At 37.8% G+C, this 25793-nt stretch overlaps 1 protein-coding gene across 3 annotated transcripts in view; it reads right to left on the bottom strand.

The window, feature by feature from the left end:
• The window catches only part of lingo2 (leucine rich repeat and Ig domain containing 2), a 219995-nt gene that overhangs the window by 104771 nt on the left and 89431 nt on the right, over positions 1-25793 (bottom strand). For all 3 annotated transcript variants that reach the window (XM_056768894.1, XM_056768895.1, XM_056768896.1), the window contains one exon: positions 23208-23300. The gene's annotated coding sequence lies outside the window, so the exon portion shown is untranslated. The remainder of the gene's footprint in view (positions 1-23207; positions 23301-25793) is intronic.

Genomic DNA, 25793 nt, shown 5'->3' on the forward strand with positions numbered 1-25793 from the left:
TCGATCCGTCACGTTAAAGAGCACTTTTGCCCCGCTGAGATGATCATTCAAGCCGCCGTCGACATCGCCATGGCAACAGTCAGAAAGTTTGACCATGAAAGCGCTCCAATAGAAGGCATAACAAAGAGATATCACTGAAGGACTTCCAGGAAGCAACTGCATTTGCCCAATGAAGTGTAGCTGATGGTGTTACATGACAAACTTTATCACTTAGAGGCTGAATTGATATCTCCATCAAGGGCAGATGCATTTAAATATAAAATGCCTTTGAAGACAAGCATTTGGGGAAAATAATATTTGGCGAAGTCAAGGACTACTTGGGGACGACTACGCCGGGACAATGTCATTTAAAAAAGATATATTTTTAAATGAATACGTGTAAATATTCATCTCCTCTCAATGTATGTCCCTGCTAATCTCAAAGCGCTTTCAATTCAGTTTCTGCTGAAGTGGAGGTTAAACAGGTCCAGTCCAGCAAATAAATAATGAATGGAAGGACAGTAATTAAGTCCACAGATCAAATGAGGTCTAGAGAAGTCTGGCTGATGACCCTGTTCTTCTGTTGCTTAAATAAAGCCTACAACTACTTGGGTTCTGCTCGTTTCCCTCCTTCACTGGACACCAGCCTGGAGCAAGGACACTGGGAACATATCAGAATGAATCTATCGTAGCCTATTAGAATATAGCAACAATATTAAAAAAGTGTTTATTTTGCTCAAGGCTCTAGAAAACCAGGCACTGATGCTATTTTTGTATCTATCTAGGTTCGGGGCATATGATAGTGTATACAGTGCAACTGTAGAAATGTGACAACCAGCAGAGATTTTGTTAAAACGTTAACAGCGCGGAATGTATCCGCTGAGATTCTGAAGTGTGCAATGAGTGCAATTCTGCTATCCACGGGAGCTGGGAGCTGTCAGATTACAAAAGTTGAAAAATGTGAGCTGTGTGCTATTTTAAAGTGCCACATTTACCAAATATAAGTTGTTCCTCATGGTTGAATAGTATATTTGTTTACCGGTTTTAAATATGGATAAATGGTTATGGAATCGATGATATAGATTTCCTCGTCAGTTTGTCTGTCTCTGCTACCATGTCAAAGCTGAAGTAAACATGTTCTGCAGTCAGAATGGGAACATCATGAATAATAATGAAGGCATTTGAAATTGAATGGAAGGTCTGTGGACAGATCTGAGGAGCTAATTGATCCCAGAGCTTCACCTTGACACTAACAGAGCACTCGTCTGAGATTCAGCCCTGAATAAATAGAATTCACCCTTACAATGCTTTCTTGAACACACACGATTTACTGATGCTTTCACCGACAATGGCAAGATGGTGTGTAAGTTAAAACCAGAGTGCAGTAAAGGAGACAGAACGGCAGGCTAGTGATTCTCTAGCCAGTACAGAGCATAATATTCCATTGATTTGGGCAGCCTTTAGAAAAATAAAAAACAGCACAAGTGTCTACATGTCCATTGTTTGGACACGCTGTAGGAAGCATTGAAAAACAGGGAAATAAAATGTAAGTTATATAATAACTAACCCGGTAAGCAAACGCATGTCAAAAAGACATCTGTGAAAAGCTTAAAGCTAAAGTTTGTAAAACCGGCGCTAGAGGGCGCACGATCAAAACAACAACAATGCCGTAGCTTGATGACGCTGTCAAGGAGTGTGAAAAGATGGGATCTGTTATCTTCAACTCCGTCGCTGATGGCCATTAATCAGACGTGGACGGGAAATCATATTAGCGGATGAGGTAAAGTAATAAAGTTTTATTAATGTTGCGTATAATTGTGGTCCATACATAAGTGAATGCTCGAAAACAAGCTAGTGGCTTGCTAGACGTTAGACACTACTTCCGCATTTGTCCACGAAACTGTTGTCATGCGGTTTCTACATCAGTAAAGGCGGTAACAAAGGGTAACGCGGATATGCCGCCATTGACAGGGCGACTGCCCACGCCGTCTCACTGTTTAGAGTGCCTATTTTCTCACGATTTACAAGTGGTTGGTAACATTTGAGATATTGTAAGTACTCTGATTAACAAAATACATAACACTGGCTTAGTGGTTTTTGGATATTTTACTGCAAAATTGTTACAAACTGTCCCTTTAAAGGAAAGGAGACAGACCACAGAGAAATCTTTTTGATAAAAAAGCGTCTGCCAAATGACTAAATGTAAATCGCAATATTCAATATGGTAGGTATGAAAATGAGTCAATTTACAATTGTTTTTGAAATCGTCTCCTTACCTCACCTGATTCACAGTGGGAGACTTGCAGAATAATAATGATCTGTTAGTTGAGATGTCGAGAAATTTCAGTTTGACGTCATTACAATTCTAAAGATCTTAATTAACCTGCAATTTTATGTGCAAACAAAGATGATAATACAGTAGAGACACGATCTGTTGTTTTAAAACCAAGCAAACAAATTCCAACAATGTTGTTTGTTTGTTTGTTTTCTAAACATCTGGATCACTGTATGACACTTCGTTGCAACATGCTTGAAAATGATCTCCCAGTATTCCAGGCCGCCTTATGGAAGTCAAGACAGGCCACTTAGCCGCTGCTCTGGGATAGCACTAGCGTGATGGGAAGAGGTACTTTCTGGCATTTTTCCTGTGCATTAGGCACAAAAGTCTGTACTTGAGTCCCAGCTTACTAAACACTCTACTCATTTGGTGAGCAGATTGTACCACATTTAGTGCATTCGAAATACAGGCACATTGCTCAGTAAATTTGGCACTGGGTGTTGAAAGTTAAATGCGATGCATTAATACTGTTCAATGTCAAAACTCATCACTCTGACTCTCTTTCTGCACCACTCTAATGCACTGATGGATTGTTTCTGCACTGCAGCTTTTGTCTCTGATGCTGTATGTAATTACATAAACAGCAGCGTTAGAGATGCTTAATTGCTTTTGCTGCCATTAATCTTACAGACGCCGATGGTTTGATAGTTATATCATTCGGTGTCCCAATTCAGTTACATTTTATTATATGCATGTTATTCAGAAAACATGACAAAAAACTTAAGTGCTAATGTCAAGCATGATAGTAGATTATTTATAATGTAAATAATAATAATGTAATATAAAATATATGTGAAATCATATTAAATAATAATAATGATACAATTTATTGCTACAATATATAATAGCAGTATTATTAAAAATAATTCATAATACAATTATAAATAATAATAACTTAATCATTTAACATACTATTTTACTATACTATACTGTACTACACTACAGTAATAATTTTTAAAAAGTATAATTATTACAATTTCAATAATTATTGATATTTAATAAAATAATAATACAATAATTCTATTGTAACATCATATTATTGTCACCGTATATATATTATATATATTTTGTATATAAAGTGCGCGACGAAAGCGTAGACTCCAAATATCTTTAATAAAACAACAGAGAACTACCAGGAATAGCAGGAGAAATAAACTTAACAATCAAATAAAACCGGACAAAACACATCTAGGCAAACACAGGGCTTAAATAAAATGGAGAACATAATTAGGATGAAAAGAAACAGGTGTGAACTTATAAGTGAACATGGGAACAAACTAGTGAGGAGAAAAGAAACTAAATCTAAACAGAACATAATAGACTGTTACTGCGACAATTATGTTGTATATCACATCATAATAATATAATATGATATAGTATGATATGATGTCATCTCGTGTCATGTCATGTAAGGTAATGTAATAGTATATTTTTGCTACACTTTCAATAATATTGGATGATATCATTCTTTCTCTATTGTGTCCTTAACATTTGCCTTCTTTGATTTAATCGTGTATCTAAATTCCTCTAATCCATAGAAGAATCTCAATTAACCTCAATTGTTAATAAAACAAAATGAACAATTAAAAATGAACTCCCCATTGCTTCATAATTGTCGAAGCATTTCAGACTTGATATCCTGTGACCCGAGATTGCAATGCCAGAGCTGTGAGAAGAGTTATTGAGATACTCTGTGACATTTCACCTCCAGCGCACCGTAGGGGACCTTCTGATTACACTTTCCTAAGGAAAGACTCTCATCATTGGTGCAACCATGTTCCAGAAAAAGGGAACTGCTCTTGTCTAGCAGACAGTATGTACTGTCAGTCAAAAAGCCTTTGTCACAGTAATGTTTTTCTAAATAAATCCAACAGTAGTCGGTGCCTGCTTGTAGTCACAGTCTTTTTTTGTAATATTGCTCATAAGTGAAGGTCACCCACATGTATAGAATGTTGGGAGGCGAAACTTGTGAAAATGACTTGAGGACTGTTATTCAGTCCCATTCAGTGTAAACTGGTGCTTTAGATTAATCAGTGACTCAAACCATAAACAACAACAATGTCCTCATCTAAGGACTGTCGTTTCGAGTTGTAAATAAGGACCTAAATCATTTAGACAAGCCTTTCCTTCTCAGAACATACCTTCATACCTTGGTCGACCGACACATATCTTCACTGTAAAACTTTGTTGTAGTTTAGCAGCAGGTTTACAAGTTAAAGTTATTTACAATAACAAGTTACTGTAAATTTAATTTACAATTTTGTTGTAAACATGAACTCACATAGTTATTTTTCATTTAACAAGATTAAATATCTTAAGTCACTTTTCTTGGAATGTAAATGTATCGTGATACATTTTTTTAACCTATAAACATAACAAAAATGCTTTTTTTGCAGTTTTGCTATGACTAATCTATTCTGCTTCATTTTGAATCTTAAAAGTCAAGTGCAGTTCTGATTAAAGTAAAGTTTAACTCGAATTGAAAACAGTACTAATAAAGGAAAGTAGGATTAAGTGGTAATTAAATCTACAGTAAATTACTGGCAAACCTGATGCAAAACTACAGCAAAGTTGTACAGTGTTAATTATCTTTTATTGCAATATCCAGGTCAACAGAGTCTCAAGAAAAAGAGTTTTAGCTTTTCCCCAAAGAAAAAAATCATTAATACGTAGGCTGTTGCACATGTTAAGAATATCATTGTATGGTTGGAAATAGAACCACTAAAACATTCCTTCACAACCCAACAGCAATGCTGTATTTTTGTTCTACTTGCTGAAACATTAAAAGATCATTCTCAAACAAAACATTATTTATTCACAATTAAAAACACTTAGGTTAGCTTTGCATTTGATTAGCCTGCATCCTTGACCGTCACACGCCATTGGCTAGATCACCTAAAATAGGTCTTTCTGCTCCTCACGCCCGGAGACACAGAGCATAGAGAACCTTCCAGAACACAGCCTAATGTTAGAGTTAATCCCATGAAGAACCCACAGAGATTTCAATCTTGGAGACAAAGGCTGTATCCAGCCCTGGTCTTGGCGGGAGTACCGAATACACGCCAGGTTCTGTTTTGTTGTAGCCTATTAAACTGGCGATTTGAGTAAAACATTAGCACAGCAGGACCAGGCAGTGGAGGAAAATTGGAATGCCAGTCAGAAGAGAGTCATAAAGACAAAGCACAAACAGAATTGCATGTGAATCCTTTTTGCAATCATCTGCAAAAGCAAGTCCAGATTAATCTGTCTAAGAAACCTAAAAACAGCTTGAGACGAAATCTCGAAATGGTGTAAATTAGTGACACAGCACTAATGGTGCTCGAGCATTGATTTCAAGGTTGTACATGCAAATGGCGAGTTTAAACTAAAGTCATATTGAAAGCAATTGATTTTTTCTCTCTTGGCTCTTGTTTTTTACTGTGTTGTTCGATGGAAAAGGATCATCGCAGGTGCAATGACTCTCACACTAAGATGCAAGGTACCCCCGGTGCCCTCCCCTGCACAAGCGTGCCAGGTGGATAAAGATGGTGACAAGCAGCTCACCGAAGCCTTTCTCAAGCAGCTTTTCTGTATCGGCATCCTGCACCCTCCATGGTTACAGCCATATAGACAATGCAACGGATTTATCCGGCACACAATACTTTCAGTTCCATTTCACATGCATGAGATTTCCTGCGTGTTGCACGCCAGTTTGTCGCCTACTTTTTCTTCGCCTCCTGTATCTCATTTACTGCCCTTCTGCTCGCCATTTATTTTTGCTTTTTTGTCATTCTGGCAGACTATGACGATATTTGGTCGCCACGCTTGCGTAGGCGCAGTCATTTAACATAAAGTGCCATGCGGACTGGAATGTGAAACGGGCTTTTGTTGCTGGAAGCAAGAAACACATTAAGAGAAATGTCACTAATTTACTGAGTGAATCACTGCAATCAGAAAGAATTGTGAGCGAGGCTTGAAGCGTTGCACATTGCATATCGCATCGTCTCCAACATGATAACGAATGCCTGTGTAACCAGCGCAAACAAAAGCGCAGCTTAACTGGGAGTGCTGGGGTTTGGGATTGGGGGGGCTCATTACCGCAGGATTACAGCCATCAGTTCATGCCCTGGAGGGGAATTCCAGCAAAATCCTGCAGGCAGTAATGAAGTGTGCTTTTATTACTTTATAAATGTTATGCAACGGATGCACTATATAAATTCTTGCAGTTATTAAAGCTGTTGTTATCGAAGGATGCAGAGACACAACCTTTCATCCTTTTTCTCATAAGGGGTGTTCAATCGATAAGAAAACGAAACCATGTCTCTCAAAAGTGTCTTGAAGAAGGGGAGATTTGATTAGTCTGGATGACAAGGTGAAGCTGTCACATTGGTTGACTTTGATAGTGCTTTGACCATCTTTATCCTCAAGCGTAATTGAAAAGGTCCTCTTCTGAAAGCTTTACTGCTTATTTGGATCAATAACTTATTCGACTCAAAACGCTCCTGACAACAGACTTGTTGTTTTTAGACTATTATTTTTAAGGGGTGACCAGCTGAGAATGGCATAAAAAGATGGCTGAAGCGTGCCTAAATGCTATCTAAATGAATTCCTGTTGTTTGAAAATAAGTGCCTTATCTACTTTCAGTGAACACTAGGATATAAAACATGCACATGAAGTATGCTAAAAACACTGTAGTAGAGTAGGTGGGGCGAGACCGTGGTTCGAGTCCGGTGAGTAATTGTGAATTAGCGCCAGCTGTGCGCACACCGGGCTCGAATCACGTAGGAGATGGGAGCATATAAAAGGAACGAGCGACCGGACCGTCGAAGAGAGAGGACCGGGCCCGAACTTATGTTATGTTTGTATTTATATATATATGTTCATGTTTTGTTCGCCGGCGGTCGTCTGTGAGGGGCCGGCTGTTATATTACTTTATTAAATGTTTTGAATGTTTGCCGGTTCCCGCCTCCTTCCTTCCTTTTAATGAATCTGTATTACAAACACATTTTGACATTTTGTCAAAAGATAAAATACAACGATAACTATAAATAATAATAATAATATAAGCAAGGTATACTAAGATTAAAAATAAAACTATCAATGGTGTAAGAATAATAACAATAAATAACATATAACAACAACTATTATTATTATTGATTCAAAATACAAAAGGCTGTAAATGTCTAAATATATCACAAAATTGGTTTATTTGTATAGAACAAAATGTTCAGCAACCAAACGATTTTAAGTCATTCAAAGCAAAATACACAAAAGCAGTGACTGGACACAAGTTTTTTAAGTAGTTTCTGTGCTTTAATCTATATGCAGCAATTGTCGGAAAACTTTGGTGTCTGATGGGAAAGCAGACTTTAGCTTATTCGATGTAAAGCCTCATTTTAGTAGTTGACTGACACAATGACGGATGTGTGCTTTTAAATATCATGCCTGAATTTACAACAGGCCATTCATCAAAAGCAGCTATTCATTAATAGCAATATCACATGTTTACCTGTTTTGTTGTAGATTCAGCTGATATAAAAATTCCTTTACTGCTGATAAATGACACTTTATGTAAATATGAAAAATGGCATTTTTGAGCTATTGTGATTTTGGTTATAATGTTGCCGCTTGAAGAAAGGTTTGAATAATAAAATCTACATTATCTCTTTTTAAAATGCTGAAAAATCTAGTTGCACATAACATTTTGACATCTAGAAAGAATGATTTATAAAGAGAACTTTTAATAATTGGATCTATTGCACTTTATTCACTTATTCAATGCCTTCTCTCTACGTGTACAAGTATTTAAATGATAAAATGATCATAAGAAGTATTCATATATAGACAGAAAAAAATGAGTTTTTTGCTGAACCCTTTTATTTGATTTTCTTGCTATGAATTTCAAGCAGATGCCTTTTAAAGAAGTGAAAGGTTTAACCTTGAAGGTGAAGGTAGTTTCTGCACTAGCACTAGCTCGAATCAGTATTCAAGCAGGCTTCCAAAACACTAATTAACTTAAGAATGGTTTACATACAGTTGACTCTTAAGAAAGGACCAAACATTATCACAGTGGCTAGAAATAATTTCCTTTAAAGAATAACCATCTGGTTATCCTTGAGACGTTATGCTAACATGATTACAGTCATGTTTTGTTAACTTGCCATTTGTCCTTGATTTAGACGGGTGATCAATAATTCCTCTCTTCTCCCTCCCTGATTTTTTTACTCTCACTCTTCAAACTCACAGCCTACGGTGTAAACATGCCGAGATGTTTTGGACGGTCCATTTTGAGCTCTGTTGCTCCGGGCTTCAGTGTGAGTGTATGCGCTCGAGCAGATTCATCTGCTGTATTAACTGTGTGTCAAATACAACTACAGCAGATGCCATCTGTTTGAAAGCAGAGACAGAGCAATCACGAAGAAAAGCATACAAGAGACAAAAAATGTACTGAAATACAAATTATCAAGGAGATTTCAAAGAACGGGACAAGACGGCCATAAATATAAAGTTGCTGAAATGCTCAGAACTGTATAAGGATTTTCTCAGGTATCGGGAACATTTAACAATGTGGCTTGCACATTTCAAAATATTGTGGAAGGAGCTTCGTTAGACCGGCCCACATTACCAACACATCACTGTTTATTATGTCTGTCTGACTCTGCATCCGTTTGATGTTTCAATTTCATTGAAATATGCATTATGTTGATACAAAGTCTTGAGGTGATCTTGGAAGGCACCATTCCAAGTCTTCATAAAAATGTATACAGACGGCTGCCACTTGGAGACACCATCTGCTATTCTTGATGGAAAAGCTGTCTATCTGTGACAAAACAATGGTATGCTAATATTTTCATAGAGGATGCTGTGTATTAATTGCATTAAAATAAAACGCAGGTTTTACACAAAAAATATATAAAGTACAAAACAAAAATAGAGGGACCATTTACTACATTTAGTAACTACCATTTATACAATAAAACCTTTACAGGTCAAAGATTTTACACTTAAGTTACTGAAGGTGTATATTTAATTGAGTGTAATTTGTTAATATATAAAAGATAAAATTTGTTTAAATATACCTATTGAAATGTATAATGATATACAGTATAGTGAAAAAAAGAGCATCCACTAAAAGCACGGAATAGATGGGAAGTACTTCAATATTGTTTAACATCTCTTCATAGCTTCTTGATAAAATGCCAAGAAAACATTTCTGCAAATTCTAGGCAAAATGTGACTACACTGAAGATGCTAAAATACAAGTTTCATTTTTTGTTGTTGTCGAGATTTGTTAAGAATATCCTTCTCGCGTTATTTCATTTCTGTGTTATTTTAGTTTTTATGAGCTCACAATTCTTCTTAAATGTAGAATTTCATTGCATAGTAGGACTAGGGGCCCAATCGTACACCAGGCGCAAGGCGAGTGCAAGTGTTTTTGCTAGTTTCAGCCCGACGCAGCTCTCATTTTCCTGTCCTGCACCGCGCTGTTTAAATAGCAAATGCATTTGTGCTTATTTGTGCACCCATTGATGTGTTGGGTCTAAAAAAGAGGTGTTTCAGGCGCATTGTTGGCGCGTTGCTATTTTGAGAAACTGAAAATAGACTGCGCCATAGACCAATTCGAAATCTTGTCTAAATGGTGCAAAATTTTTATTTTTTTATTTAAACAGCACTTTAGTAGAAAATGCGCCTCTGGAAAATGCTTTTCCTCTGTTGAGAAGCGTCAAGTCTTTACTTTTGCAAATTCCGCCGTGTGTATAGAGTGTATGGACGTGTCATCACTTTACCATGTGAGCACGCCAGAGCCCGTCCCCGTGAGGGGCGAAACATTCAGCAAAATAGGCTCTCAATAAATCCTTGGTGTTTCGAGTCAGATCCGTGGGCATGCCTTGTTGGTTTTGACTAAATCCTTGGTGTTTCAAGTCGAAAACAAAACATTTACCCTAACCCAAACCTAACTCTAACCATATAAACTACCTATGATTGTTAAACTTGCCCAAAAACACGGTTGCGTGATGACGTCCTGCCTTCCAAGGGAACGTGTCCTGGAGTTCAAGGAGGGTGTCCCAGTGGCCAAGTGGGAAAGTGACGTCAACGCATACCCTCTATCGCCGATCCACCATGAAGCGAACGCAACCAATCTTCAAGGGAATGAGAGATGAGACTCTGATTGGTTTACTGCACGTTACGCCCAAAAAACATCCATTACCTATTAAGAGGATCGAGACAACCCATTTAGACCATGTCGACCATTTTCCCGACCATTTTCCCGTCGTTAAGCTACTAAAAGTGGACACGCTTCAGGACACACCCTGAGTGGACCTGTGCCGTACGCTTAAGACCATGCACTTAGATCGTTCAAATAGGGCCATAGGTTTTATAATCCCGGTTTTCAGCAGAATTTAGTAGTAATTCATTAACCTTCCCTTTTCGCTGTGGGCCGAAATGTCATCATTTGGCATAACACAATACTTTTTTCAGTTTTAAACTTAGGTTACAGTGTTATGTATGCCCTTGGCTCTATGGATCTACATATTTGTCATCTTAACAGGAAGTAAAACATTTAATAGTTTGGGATGTGTATTCATAATTCCTTTTGTATTGTTAATAATTGTTATAAAATTAGTTTTAATACATGGCTACGACAGTATAACTCAAAGCACAAGTTATTATAAATTACAACCTCTAAATCTCTAAATGTAATTTAAATAGTTTATTTGTTTTGAAAATATTAAAAGTGGTTATACCAGTAGGCATTACTAATTTTATTAAAAAACTCAAATTAAATGACTACATTTAATTCTATTATTATATATATATTTTTTTTTTTAATAGGTCATACATGAAATGTAAGTTTAACTATATTATATATTATACATTTTGTTGACAGACGTAAGAAATCAAAATGTCACTAGTTAAAATACTATCACGTAGCTAAGGCAAGGTACAACACTAATCATTAGGTAAGACAAGTCGTAGTCTGTAGGTGACTCCATGTTAAAAGTGACCAATCAAATGAGTGAAAAAAATATGAATAGGCCTAGTGTTCCAAAACTTGACCTGTTAAAAAATTCCATTCATTGATATCTTTGTTTATTTGCAGCTTATTCACATCAGGAGTTATGCAGCAAATGATGCAAACACACCCAAACAAGGAGTGTTGAACACAATTCACACAGCATAATTCACTGAATGTTGCAGATAAGTTCTTGCAGATAAGTTCCATCGGGTGCATCAGCTAACTGTGATCTGTCATACTTTACCAGGACCGTAAAGCATCGCTCCACCGCTGTGACGCAAACATCTGAATCAGCTCTTTAAAATGCCAAAAGTGTGCTTGTCTATACCGTGCATCTGTAAACAGTATATACCCGGCTGTAACGGTGCTCTCCATCATTTGATAACCAACTGATGAATTACTGCTGCCTAGAATCCGTACAGAAACACCTTGAAAAACGAAATTCAGTGTACCACCTGCTTTCTGCGGGTGGTAATGGTGCAACGTTAATTACGGCAGGCAAATGTAAATAAGTGACTTATGTAAATAAGGCACAATTTATAATAAACCTAATTTGCACAGAAAGGAAGCATGTTTGACCTGAAGAGAATGGCAATGTATTCATTTAAATATGCATGGCGTGACGCTCTAACAGATTGGACCGCAGGTGATTAGTGATGCACACAAAAGTGCTGGAACGGTTTCATAAATTTGTCTCCGAGTGCTGTGTAAAGGCCGGTCTCAGATAAAAAAAACCTGTCCATGTCAGAGCCTCCCTGATAACAAGCTGTCAGACAGGAAATACAGACATCGTCCCGATTGACATTTTATAGATAAAAATGCTTTTTCAAAGGCATAAGCCACGGCAGCACTAAAATATGAGAAATGGTAAACGACGTTCTATGACCTCTACCGTTTTTCAGTGTGATGGATGGACACCGCTTACCCTCTCTCCATCTCTATATAGCTCCCCCAAAGGACAGAACAGGGCAGTCGGCTCTGAGATTCTTATATTGCAGTAAGAATACCTAGTTTCAGCCAGTTTGAGCAAACAAAGGCCAATGTGGAAAGGTCCTATGGCCCTGAACAAACAAGTTATGAGAGAACGAGTTATGAGAATAGAGAATGACAGAAGAAAAAAGACACAAAGGCTTCAAAGGGCCCTGCAGTGGTGTTTACATGGCACTCCTTGACATTTATACCTCTGTGTATCTTGCTGGGGCTGCAGGAAAAAATTGGTGAGTTATGAAAAATAAAAGACAATGAAGTCCAATATTTACCCTTTTCTCACTGAAAATCTAACATGCAATGTTTCGTGCGCTTTATCTTACACAGGAGGAAAAAATAACATTCAAGAAAAAGAATTGTCTGAGTTCAAATGTGATTTCAAATTCAGTACATTGTTTTATTGAGGTCTTGTCATGCATGAGGTGGGGAGGTGACCTTTCACAAACCTGTGGGGAGTCAAAAAGAGGGTGGAGGAGGTGTTAGGAACTTTTTTCGCCAGCACAGCGTAGGCAGAGTGACCACAATACTGCACAGTGAGCAGTCTAAACAACCACAAAGAGGCAAATATCAGAGATCGAATGGGACATAGCGGGTCTATACCGCTGGAAAAACACAACAGATGTCATTTAACAGCCACGTCTCAGGACTGCCACTGGACTAGAGCCGGACCTCCTCCCCGTTCTCAGTATTTTACTGCAGGCAGGGAACAGGCGGCTAATCCAGCCAAAAATCAACACAGGCGACAGGGTGCACACACCGCCTTCCAGCAAGTATGTGGACGAACGCAAACAACCAAAAGCGAGCCGGTTGTAAATTGTGTATGGCAACAAATAAATGGACAAATCTGCAAGGAAAAGCCTGGTCCTTCAACAAAAATACATGTGAACTTCAAACACAGGCCAGGCGGGAAGTAGAAAGAAACTTATTATTTGTCATTTGGACTGTTGAGAGCAGTATGTTTGGTAACATTTTTCTTGAAGCATGTATGTATAATGCATTATAAAGAGTAAATCAAGGGTGAAATGCATTATAATTCTTCATAATTTGTGTTGTAATGCATTATAAGTAGTTGTAAAGAATTATAACCAATTTAAAATGTTTAGTGTAACAATGAATTGCTAAGTGTTATTATGTATTAAATCTGATAACAATTATTTATAAAACATTACAATGCATTAAAAGGTGCATCACAGTGCTTTAAAACAACTTTTATAATGCATTATACATACATGCTTCAAGGAAAGTGTTATCATGTGTTTTTCAGACTACATTTGTGGAAAAAGAGACCAACCAACATAATTTTACGTTTTTCTCAACTTAGGTGTTTAAGCAAAGTTATAATTTTTGTTTCATTCTGTGAATGAGTGACAACAGTTTTTCAAATTCCAAATGAAATACTTATCTTTGCATTCATTTGCATAAAATTTAAACATTACAAGCTGGTCGCAATAACAAAATAGTGTACATTTAACTAAAGAGTTTATCAAAAACTTTCAGTAAAACTGAACAGTTGTGTTATCACTGCCCACATAAAGCAGATGGTAAAGTGAAATTCATTTACCAGAAATGTTTGGATATTGTCTATTAATCATAGCAGCCATAAATCATCACCTGCTGGAAAAGAACATTGTAATGGGACACATATCCAATTGTGCATTGTAGTTAAGCACACTTTTGGCAGTTTATAGACTAGATCAGTCTGCTGTATCCAGGGCATTCAAACCGGCTCTGCAAAATGGGCAAGTGCACCATACAATTTGAGTTCAGCACATGTTTGGCATGTCTGCATTGTTTCCTGATTTGCATAATTCCTTTAGTGAGCGGAAAACAACACAAATAGCACATATAAATAAACAACATTATCAGTGAACCACCGTTCATTCTTCAATCAGTGATTTTACTAGAAAAGTATCTGGTAAACCACAAACATACAGGGCGGTCTCGAGGGTCCGCCCTGAAAGTGGGGAATTCAGTGTGTTGTTGCCATGACGATTCTTCCGCCTCCAATTTGGACAGTTGGGTAATTTTGTGTGCGATTGCTTGGTGGTTGTTTCTATGCATGTGACTAAAACCCAACACACGTTCCTCCATAACCTTAGAAGTTCAGCTCTCGACCTCTGTGGAGTAAATCACCATTTGTTTTCTGTAATGGACATAACAGTGTTTTGCAGCAGTCCTCAAAACACTTTTCCTTCATTCAAAACTGCTGTCTCTCTGTAGTTTGCCAGAGGCCAAAGCGAATCATCTAGGTGAGTTCATTTCCACATATAAACAGAATATTTGGTAAAACCCATACAATTCCTGACACTCACACCTGACGATCATAAAACAGTGTTTCCCCTACCATTATATAAGGGGGGCGCCCCGCCCTCCTAACGGCTCGCCCCGCCACCCTTGGACGTCAAGTAAATTTGATTTGATTTTCTTTAAAGCGCCAGATTACAATTTGTTATTTTATTAAACAAACTAAATAACCCTTAAGTAATATGTTATTTATCTTATTTCCACGATGGCATGCCTTTTCTGTCTGTGTTTGCGCGTTTACAATTATCCCAATGAGTGCGAACGCGCGCACACTCACACACAAACAAACATTAGCGGACAGAGAGCGCGCGGCGGGAAATATGTCGCATCAATCAGATGAAAACCAAATGAAAATATTTGCGTTTTTTAAGCGCTCACAGGGAACTGAAGATGGCAAAACTCACTCCACTGCGAGTAGCAGCCGGAGTAGCTCTCCTGCTCCAAGTCTAAGTGTTGCGCATCCTGCCCATGACAAGCATCAAAAGTCCATTCATCACCGGATGGCGGTTAAAATGTATATTAATGAATTACATGCCGCTTACTATTTACATATGTGTGTTTAAAATGTTTTTAGTCAGGACATTGTAAATCTGCTGATTAAATAAGACAATAGATATTTAATACGCTATGCAGATGGCTCCGTGTTGTTTGGGAATGTCACGTGATGACGTTCAGAACAGCGCACGTGATGACGTTCAGAACAGCGTCTGCGCAGGATTATTCTCCAATAAATGCTTCATAGAAATTAAACCGTCTCACAAAAAAAGCCCATTTAAAATTAGTTTATCATATAAAGGTATTAACTAACATTAACGAACAATGAATGAGTGAGTATTTATAAATCTTTTTTTAGATCTTTACTTTTTTAAGCTCTGGCCCATTAATATTAACAAATACTTCTATACATTTAACAAAGGTTATTTGCCAAAGTCAATTTTTAAAAGATTTAAATACATTTATTTATATTTATATATAACATTTTTTTAATTTTACAAAGCATTACCCTCCCAGACAATCAATGTATGTGACTAGATAGATAGATAGATAGATAGATAGATAGATAGATAGATAGATAGATAGATAGATAGATAGCTAGATAGATAGATGATAGATAGATAGATAGATAGATAGATAGATAGATAGATTAGATAGATAGATAGATAGATAGATAGATAGATAGATAGCACATAAAGAATGAAAAGGAAATGATTTCTCGTCAATTTTCCCCAACCAACCCCCCCCCCCCAAAGCTGTAAACCTAGGGGAAACACTGTAAAATCATAAAACAAAGTCTGAGGTACTGAAGACTTTACTGTAAAGTTGTGAGCTATGACAGTCCACCACTGATTTGTTTTTTCAGGGGCAAGCAATAAATCAGTTTGAGCCATAAAAACAAACAAACGTAAGGAATGTGACCCAACCGATCCTTTTAGGAGGGATTCCCTTCCGGCAGTAAAGAGAGTTTTGAATTTGAGTGACATACAAGCTAACATTAACCCAGCCTAGCTGTTATTTGGAGACGTGCTGTATCACTAAGATTTTTTTTCAAATCCGTATGTACATTCATCAAGCTGGAATACTTTATGGGAGAGCCCAAGTGTTCCCTGGCTAACCATTAATAAAAAATGCATGAATATGTAAGGAATAAATCCACACAGCTGTTTAGTAGACAAAACGTCCTGTTCCCAAAAGCAATCTCTGCTCAAAGCACTTGCCCTCAATCTTACTTAACAGGCAGTAGCTCACGTTAAACTACGGCACCCATGCTCTTATCTGAGCACAGTGTACTGCTAAATGGATGCTTCAACATCCATCGCCGGTGCCGCGAAGGCCAAACTATGGAAATAATGTAGGCAAAATCACATTTTTTAAGAGAGAGTCGAGATTAATGGCGTGGATACTTCAACATCAAGACATTTTCGAAAGAAATCTGTATGAAAAGGCTTGGTCTTTTAGGAGAACTTAAATGCACACGCCACGTTTTTTATTACACAGCTCTGTGAAATATGTGATTTTAATAGCCACATCTAAAGTGGATACACAGAAACTAACCCCAAACTCTAACCGTGACTAAGAGTGCAGTTTATAGCCAGACTCCACTGAAAAACACACAGCCCCACCCCTGTGCTAAATCTCAGCCCACAATGATAGATAAGAGCCGAGGATTGAGATATCAAGCAGGAGGGTTTTAAATTTAAGCCCCTACCGAACATAAAAAATAGGGTGAATAGTGTTTCATTACTAAAGCATCATTACGGAGTCCTTTTGCTCCCACAGACACAAAGCCATTAAACCTTCAAGTGCTGGTCACAGCAGCAATTTAAGAAACTACTAGCCCAGCTTTTTACCAATTACTGTTAATTCAAGTCAAATAAATTTGATTAAGAGAAATAATTAGTCCAATGCGCATGTTATTTTTTACTGAGAATTAATGTTGTTTTATTTACTTTGTCTTTCTGACAATATTATTTTTTTTTTTTTTGCAATGTTTTATGTCACCACATTTGTAAATGCAACTTGCTCAAACTGGTCCATAGATCAACATAATACCACACCAGTGACATATATGACTGTCATCATTTGACAATCTCATAATCTTCCACCGCATTGCTCACACTGTTTTAATAATACAAGCATGATTACAATTGCAGACTTTAGCAAATCGAGAATACACTTTTATTTTAAACCGTACAAACCGTACTCTACTTATGCACTCTTTAATAAACTGTGATGTATTTTATTGAAGGCAATTAACATTGTCTTAAGTTTGGCTCGCCTGGTAAATATAGATGTGTGTGTTCATGAGTGTGTGTGGGAGCGAGAAAAGTGCATAGTCCTCTCGGGTGCTGTCTTGCCCAGTATGTGATAATGGGGCCTATAATGCACTTCTTACTAATGGAAACAAAGAGAGCCTGGCAGCACTGAAAAATGAGACATGCTAAAAGCAGAGGGCAAAAAAGAAATATACAATTACCTGCTCAATTCACACTCGTCAAAAAATGGCTTTCAAGTGTGAGAATGTAATTCTGCCGCAAATATAGGAAAAGGAGTGCGTGTGCAATAGAAATAAATAAAGAACGAAGAAGAAAATAAATAATGTTAGAGAAAAGTCTCATGTTTGGTTTACTCTTGTTCTGCCTTTGTTTAAAACACGGCGACTCCCAAACCATCTCCTTATAAGGGCGCTTCTTCCTGTACCGCCATTTAGAAAGATCTGGCCCTTCCTGAGAGCACACATACAGCAGAAAGTTGGTAACCGAACATCGGTGGCACTCATTTGCTTCTATTGTATGGACACAAAACCAATGCAAGTCAATGGGTGCCTTCGCTGTGAGGTCACCAACATTCTTCAAAATATCTTGTTTTGTGTGCTGCATAAGAAAGAAAGTCATACAGGTTTGAAATGACAAGAGAGTGGGAACATGATGACAGAATTTTTATTTTTGGGTGAACTGTACCTTTAAGACAAGTAAAGTGAGCTACTGAAAAAAAACCAGTTAAAGCACAATAAATAGATTTTATGTGCAAAACCAATCCCAGATCATTTTTGTTACTCTAGAAAAAAGACCTTTAATTAACCTAGTAATTCAATTCCAGACAGGTTTAAAAGGGTCAAAAATTGATTTGTAAATTCAATACTAAATATAAAAAATATGCATTAACTTAACGATATTTCACAACTTTTGTTTGAAAATGTTTGCACATAGATTTTATGCACAAATCAGTCTACACAGGAATATAACCAACAAAAGGAGAAAATTAGAGGCACAGACTGGACATTTGTGCTCTGATGAATACAATAATTTGTACATTTTAGTAATCCTCACTCCAGGCTAGTCTGGTCCAATGACCTGAACATGGTCTGACAATGACAAGCTCAACAATGTCTTGTCTTGTCTAATGTTTTGGGATTTTCATGAGCGAATGAGCCCTGCAGTGCATCCGCTCCGTCAAAACCAGCATTACACAGCAACATTATCTTTTACCTTTTAATTTGTGGAATTACTTTATCCCAATTACTGGCACGAATAAAGGAAACATAACTGCAGACATCCACGTTTCATTAGAAATTCCCCTTAAGCAAATGGAAGTATTAAATATGCATACCACCGATTAACTGAGCCAATTGTGGTTTAATGTCAGGATGTAAAGTTCGCCCTCCGGTTAACGATGTGACATGACCTCATCTATCAGTGAGGCTGACGGCGTCATGAACTTCATCTTTCCATGACTCAAAGATTTATGATACACGTGACGCAATGTCCATGCAGCATCATACAAGCAAATTAACAGCATGTGGCCTTTATGTTAGCTTATCAGCTATCTGTCTGTGTTTAGTTTCATTCGTTATTCTTTTGTAATTCCATATCTGAAGCCATTACGCCATTCTCATAAGCAGAATGAAACCCACGGTAACATTGTCTGCCGGACTACATAAATGAAAAGCGAAATAATAATTTACTAAGGATGACGGGTTTCTAGTGCAGAGCGGGGACTCGTGGGCATTAACCAGTTCAGTGAGTACAACGTCTCTGCCTCGCAAATGACCCATTCTAATAAATGCATTATCATAAAACGTAAGTGATAATACCATTGATTTGTTTAGCCATGGAAATGGCAGACATCAGCTTGTCACACAACAAAATCACCCTTCTATAACTGTTTCATAGTGGGCTGATACATTTATTGTCAAGCAAGTGCACTTATGCCGAGATTCTCATCGAGGATCTCATCCTGCAGGACTGTTACATAACTCTGACTGCAGAATACATACAGCAGTGCAACACATAAATAAATATATAACTACAAACAGAATATGAAATGTGTCTCATGTTTATCTTAAAATATAAAACGTTTTAAAGTGTAGGAAAGTTCCCAGAGCCTATGAATGGCTTCTAGCATTTTAAAACTTGCCTTCTTCGCAGTACTTGCGCTTAAACACTTGGGGGCGTTTTGCCAGACAAGGGCTTAATACCAAAAACAATTAGCAGTGACAAATCTTAAAATACATAAGTGACATTTTTCTTTTAAATTTACAGATGATAGAAGTTAGATGATAGAGAGAGAGAGCGATAGAGAGAGAGAGAGCATCAAAAAGGTGTTCAGCACTCTGGACAGCTCCCACTGTTTGCTGTAGTCATTTAGTCATGTAGCATTGCTATTGGACTTCTCTGTGATTGGCTTGCTAACCTGAATGTTCCCTACAGAGGGGAGCATGAAAATAGCTTTAACTTTAAACCTAATAAACAGTGCAAACACTTAACTTGATTGTCAGTGCTGCTAGCAGTTGTTATCCAACTAAATGTTGACCTAGTGCCATAATGCTTTAATTAAGTTAAATTAAGCTTTGCAGTCTACTGCATTCTCAGCAGGACGTGTGTCTGTGTTCAGGTAAACAGAATCTCTCTTCCTCTGTATTCTTCTTGTTTTTCTAACTGTGGTCCAACACCACTTTAAGCTTCTGTCCTATCCACATTGACTGCATCTGCATCCTTAGTTGTTTCATTTTGAACACGTCAATTGAAGCTTTGATTCCACAATGACCTTCCAATTTGGCCATTCCAGAAGATTACAGGCATGAAACCAACATGAAACAAACCACCACTGAGCATCAATTCCAAAAATATTAGGGATAAACATTGATGGTGTAATTTATCAGAAAAAATATTCTCACATTTCTATTCAGACATCAGCCAATGTTAATGAGTTTCTCATATAACCTTCACATCATGTAGCTTCTCTGAGAATTCTTTTGCTCTTAAGTTGAGATTTGGTTTTCAAACAGCTTTCACTCTTGCCCTCCAGAAACATCTTTTTAGATTTGAAGGACAACGTTCTTAAATATAGCCGTCAGCTGCGTATTCTGTTAAGCTATGGCTGCCCGTGTGCTTGCTAGGGCCTTGATTTTAAAAGTGAAAATCACACTCTGTGAACTGTGAAGAATCATCAGTGATCATCTCCGTCACCCACTAAAATAATCTTGCTTTGACTCACACAAATGCTTGGAAATCTGTAGGGTGCGATGTAGGTCCCCAATGATTTCTTATGAAACCCCACAAAAATGTATTATGCGCCCTGTGAAAAGCACAAATCAGCATAAATACGAGCCATCACGCCCCACACGGTGAATAATCACAGGCAAACTGGCCTCCGCTATCCCTGACATAAGCGTTCTGATTGCAGGAGGGGAGCTCAATGGAACTGCAGTGAGGGAGTGTTAGAGTAGCTTACAGGTGCAGAGGGAGGTGAAGCCGGTCAATTTATAGCTCTCTGAGCGACATCTTCTTCTCTTCTGCACACGGAGTATCAGCCGGAACTTCCCTCTCACAGCCTGCAATCCGTCTCACAGACCGAACTTAATTAAAACGTCACATCGCCGACCACAGAATGCAGCCTCTCCAAATTAAAAAGAAATTAGGATGGCAGATGTGTCTTTAATGGCTTAATCATGCCTCTATATTGGATCCATTAAAACATACAGGATGTAATATTTTAGAAATATTCTTTTCCACTGGTGTGCATGTGCGGGTCAAAAAAGGGATGAGGGTTATGAAGTATCATGAACGGATAATTTACCATGCAAATATGAGGCTAGTTATTTGGGCGAACAGTCCTTAGTGCGTCATACACAGTTTGCTCATTGCCTCATCGGTTGAAAAGTAAAGAGAAAAATATCTGAAGGAGGATCTTGGAAATGCTAAAATCAATTGATCTAAAATCAAGATAGATAACATTAAACAATTGAAAACTATTTACATGTAAATAGAGGTAACAATTCGCTTTTAAATCTGTGTATCATCTAGTTAAAGGGACTGTGTGCTCAAAAACGAAACTTCTGTCAACATTTACTCAACCTCTTGTCATTTCAAAACTGTATGACTTAGAAGATATTTTGAAGAATGTTGGTACGCAAAAATGTTGGTCCGCATTTACTTCTATTGACTCCTTTCATTTACTACAGTATGGGGGTTGATGATGCTTCCAAATGTGGTAAAGTGAGCAATGACAGTTTCTAACCCTGTCTTCAAATATCCCCACAGTACCACCGGTGACATCACAACATACCGACTGCTCCACCTTCTACCGCGAGTCTTCTCACGCTGAGGTGTGAGGGCCGCCACCCATCTTCACACCTTGGGGCGGACCAACTCTGCAACACCAGCAAACGTTTGTTTTCTTAATCAGAATCCATGTTGATTTAATATTGACACTCACTCTGAAAAGTGTAAACGCATGCACACAAACACATGAGGTGTCTGCTTAAAGTCTTGCTCTCTACAAATGCCTTTTCCCATTTAGGCATGCGTGTAATTGTAGCGAGGCTGAATTAGGAGGCAAAATTTAGAGTGCCGGCACTCCACTGAGAAGCCCGTGAGAGGGGAGGGTGAGAGCTCTCAGCGTCGACTACATTAGGAAACAAATGGAAGGATGAAACAGATGAGAGAGCAGGAAAGGCTCAGGAAGGGATCAGATGGTGAAAATGTGAGGAAAGCGCTATCTAATGCCTCATCTTTTTAAAATGCGCCTCAAAGTAATGAGTTTTCCCCCTTTCATTTTGTTTTCATGGGGAAACAGAAACAACCGCAAAACTAAAACAAACCTATTTTTCTTAATCCAACGTATGACTAAGTTTTCAGAGCCCCTGCAGAATCTGCAAGTTGTTTATCTTTTTTTTTTAACAGAAAGGATTATTTGCAACGGGGAAGTTGCAGTGTTTATTTTACATAAATAATAACGTATATTCCAGAAACAGATTTTATTCACATGATTTGAGTTATAGCTATCAGAAGCATCAATGACTCCTTGTACTGTAGCCATTTCGGTAAAAGCTTAATAAAACGAGTTTGTCCTGAGCAGTGAAGATGTTTTGACAAAAACCCTCCAGATACTGTTATTTTTTGGTTTCCCAGCATGCTCTGTACATTTCACTACTTCCCCACAGTAGCAATACAATGTTGGGCTTTTTTATGTTGATGATGTTTCGCCACTTGTGGGACTCACACACAACTATCACAAAAGGCTGAGACAGGTCATTGATGCTCACATGATATTAAGAATAAAGAGGGCATTAAACCTTACAAACACAAATGAAACTTATACTGTCTCTTTTCAACACATTCACTGTCTTTTTTAGTATTTCTGCTTCCTCTCTACCGCATGTTTCTGGCTATACCCCATTCTAGAAACGTGTCAGGAAACGCAAGTACTACGCTCCACTAGCGGGTGCTGGCATTTGAAACTGGGCATATAAACATGCAGAGATGACGTGTTTGACACCTTGGAGTAATTTCATCTTGCATGTGCCCTTTGGGGAGAAAATGTCACTCTGACACAGTGGATCAGGAGGAAGGAGAACAGAAGAGAAACAAGACTTCATATAAAGAATAAGAAGGTTAGGCATTTAGCTGCAGTCCTCTTGTCACATTTACAAGGGCGTTCTCACTCTTATTAGCTGCAGGCTAATGTGACAACAGGCATCTACTTCTATACAAAAAAATAATGCTTATATTATTTTAAAAGTTTATACTTAGCCTTTCAACAACATGAATGCGCACTTTTGTCCATTCATGAAACTTCAGAGCAATGAAAACGTATCTTACCTGTCAGCCCTTCTGAATGTGGGGTGATTTTTCTTTTCAATTCTTAGTTGTTACGTGAAGACCGCTGCACCAGCAGAATTCTCACAGCAGGATCTGCAAATAAGATAAACGACAGAAGCTTTTTAGCTTGGTGTGCTTGAATGTAACGAGCAGATATGCATGCACCATCTGAAACATCCGGTTTACATACTGTGGTGTAAACTGACATGAGGAGGTCTTGGACAATGAGGAGACATCTGACCATATGTACTGCTCTCAGTCTCAACCCACATCGGCCATGCTACCTAATGGCATTCCTGGGCAAACTACTGTCTCCTGCTGTTTCAGTAATCGCTTGTGTCTTCCAGGTCTGCAAATGAGCTATACTGTTATGCCACGTGGCCAAGGGATGCTGTCTGGGAAGCAATCCTAATCAACACAGTATTTATTATGTTCACTATTTATCTTGTCTATATAAAAGAAACAGTGACTGCTAGTCCCACAGCATCTTTAGATAGTGTCTTATTTTATTGTCCATGTAATGAGCTGTTTTAAAGTATAAAAGAAGATGAGGCTGATTGTCTGGAAATCTTGTCTTGTTTTATGGAGGTCGTATAGATAAAGAGTTGTTTTCAGTATATCCATGCAAGACTCTTAGGAAGAGTCAGATATTACTGTTTATTTTCACCACAAAATGCAAAATCGGTGCAATTTTTTTGTGGGAAAAATATATATTCTACATTTTATATGAATCCCATGCATTAAAGTGTTAACTTTACATCTATTAATAAATGCAAATGAAGGAGGTTTCAACACCATTTTCACAAGTCTAACTAACCAGCCTTCCCACCTTGTGTGATTGTGTTGGGTGGTCTATGTGCACCGCTTGCCTTATGAATCAAGGGGCAAGGAACGTTTGAGGCAAGAATATGAAATGAGATCATTACGAAGAGAAACAACTCCATGGCAAATATTTATTTCAATCAGCGGCTGAATGCGGAGGTAATCGATCAAAAGCCACCATCATGCGTACCGTTTACTTCCAATTGAGTGCCATTTTCCTGCATAGGGCTGGAAATGAATTTATGTGGCAACGCTTGGTTATGGATTAGAAGTATTTCTCAAACCTCAGGATTATGAAGATTAAAGCGCAATGCAATGAAAGAGACATTCAACTGCAAGCCAGCCATCCCACTCAATAGGAAAGATTGATGGTTTCCTTCAGTGCTGGGATTTACATATCCTACATTTAAGAGTGATGGACTTATTTTGTCATGAACTTGAACTGCTCGCATTAAATTTTGATGAAGAGAGGAGATGTAGCCGTAAACTCAGCTTCCATTCACTACCCACCCAAGCAACTTCCAATGACAAAGAAAGACAACATTCAGTTTAGGGAAAAGATTACAACTACAAAACATTGCAACCTTTTTTATATATCCTTTGCTGTGGTTATTATGGCATGTTTTGATGTCTAAACCATACTCATGTTTGCCAAGAGTTTACAATTACAATTAAAAAGTCAGAAATCTCAATTAACCTCTGTTTTAAAACTCAAAGACTAAATTATCTTTGCCGGTGAGTTCAAAACTGAGGTGTCAAAAGTAGTACACAAACCTTTTCATTAAAGACTAAAATTATATTCAAACAAAATGTATTTGTTTAAAAATGTGCACCCTCAAACAGCGTATTTTATAAAAAGCATTTTCTTTCTCATACGGCATTATGTAGAAGCACAATATGGGCTTTTCTATTTGGCTGGTGCATCATACTAAACAACAACTATCATGCATTTTGGCTAAACAAATTTGGTAAAAATAGTGCAGTAACGTCTGTTTTTCCCTCCATGTGGGCATTTATTTGTGAAAACACAAATAAGGGCCCTAAAGTGATACTGCACCCCAAAATGAAAATTCTGTCATCCTTTACTCACCTTCGAGTTGTTCTTAATGTGTTTAAATTCTCTGAACACAGAAAGATATTTGGAATAATGCCTATCACCAAACAGATCTACTTTTATTTTGTAAAATAACCTTTCTTGTACAAATGCATATGTGTCACATGTTTTTTTTTTGCCTCAATATGACATGTGGAAAAAATGTTCTAAAATACTTGCTACTGTACATTAATATATATACTCATACTGTATAACTTCTGGTTGTTTATTACTCCAAAATTAGGAGTTAGGATGTATTAGTATGTGAGAAGTTGCTTCTTAATGAAAACATAACTGAGAGCTCTATTAAGTCTCCTAAACTGTAAAAGAGCAACACCTGAGCCATAAATCATTTATCCGGACAAGCCCTGAAAATCCAGGCACCGTTTCTTTGTGGAAAAACATTAGTGTTATTGGGATGATGTGAAAGAGATACATCTTGTCTGAAAGCTTGTCTGAAGGACAAATAGAATTGGGAGTATGCCAGCGATATAGAGAGGGCCACAGGAAGTGCAAGAGACAATCTCTCTCTGGAGCTGTGGAGTTGATGGCCATCTCTAGAAGCTGTGAGCAGGTCTTCAGCACCGGGATCTCTGTGGCTTAAAGACCTTGAGAGGGCTTTGGAGGCAAACTGGAAACACCTGAGATGGATTCTAAACAGAAAAACAATG

Source organism: Triplophysa dalaica, chromosome 16 (assembly GCF_015846415.1).
Source record: "Triplophysa dalaica isolate WHDGS20190420 chromosome 16, ASM1584641v1, whole genome shotgun sequence".
Classification (NCBI taxonomy): domain Eukaryota; kingdom Metazoa; phylum Chordata; class Actinopteri; order Cypriniformes; family Nemacheilidae; genus Triplophysa; species Triplophysa dalaica.